General features: G+C 45.6%; 1 protein-coding gene across 1 annotated transcript in view; it reads right to left on the bottom strand.

The window, feature by feature from the left end:
• LOC103393578 (cytosolic phospholipase A2 gamma) overlaps positions 1 to 1,080 on the bottom strand; it is an 8,856-nt gene that overhangs the window by 1,946 nt on the left and 5,830 nt on the right. The gene's annotated exons all lie outside the window — the stretch shown is intronic.

The raw sequence follows: 1,080 nt of genomic DNA, 5'->3' as shown, positions 1-1,080 counted from the left end.
ACATTGTCATTTATATTTTCATTTTTGTAACATAGACCAAGAGTACCCAACCCCTGGTCTGCGGACCAATGCCAGTCCGCAGCAGTGTCAGAACGGATCTCCATGGAAAGACAGGTAGTGTTTGAAGTTGAACAGTACTGGTACTGCTGTGTGTCGGGTGCAGTAATCCACTGAAGGTAAATATCAAAAGTGGAACCCACCTTTACAGTTGCGTCTGTTGAACAGTGGCATGTAGACGATGGTGGGCGCCTGGTTGGTCCCCTCCAGGACGTACAGGTCCTTGGGCCACTCCCTGTCCTCCAGGATCTGCCGGTGTATCTCTGGGAACGGCTTCTTCACCTCGGCAGCGTAGTCTCTGGCCAGGGTCAGGGTCTGAGAAGAGACAGGACGGATCAAGAAGAACGGCTGCTTAGGTTTTTGTTTATTCATATTTTTCTCCTCCCTGTTTCAACGTTCTAACTGTCTGGAACAAATGTAAAAATGAAGGTCATTTTCATTTTATAGTCACGAGCGCCGGCGCTGTGAAAACAGTTGTATAATTTTATCTGTTATGTTTATGGAGCTGCTTAGAGTCTGGGAGATAGTCCTGAGAATTCTGCAGGAGGGAGTCTCATATCAGGGCTCAGTATTCAAATATGGACGAGGATACAACACCGGCTGTGGGAGGATGATGGGTAAAAGGTTCACGTTTTAATTTTAATGTTTTAACATTTTAATGAAACACGATTCTGTTGAAGTCAGTTCTTTTCTGTGGACAGACAAGTGTACACACTGGGCGAACGACTGAGACTGAGCTTTGAGAAAACACACACACACTCTCTCACACACAGACACACAGACGCAGACGCAGCTGTATTAACTGTGAGCTTTATACTGACGCAGACACAGCTGTATTAACTGTGAGCTTTATACTTGTCAGAAAACGACAGACAAAGATTTTGTTGAGGATATGAAGAAAAATAAATCATTCAGTTTGTTTGTTTTTCAAGGTTTTCAACCACTGGACCGTGGACCCCTGCAGGGCTCTGGGTCCACTGATCTGGGTCCACTGATCTGGGTCCACTGATCTGGGTCCACTGA

Source organism: Cynoglossus semilaevis, chromosome 17 (assembly GCF_000523025.1).
Source record: "Cynoglossus semilaevis isolate Cse_v1.0 chromosome 17, Cse_v1.0, whole genome shotgun sequence".
NCBI lineage: Eukaryota > Metazoa > Chordata > Actinopteri > Pleuronectiformes > Cynoglossidae > Cynoglossus > Cynoglossus semilaevis.
The sequence above is the reverse complement of the archived record's forward strand: the minus strand, read 5'-3'. Positions and strand labels throughout refer to the sequence as shown.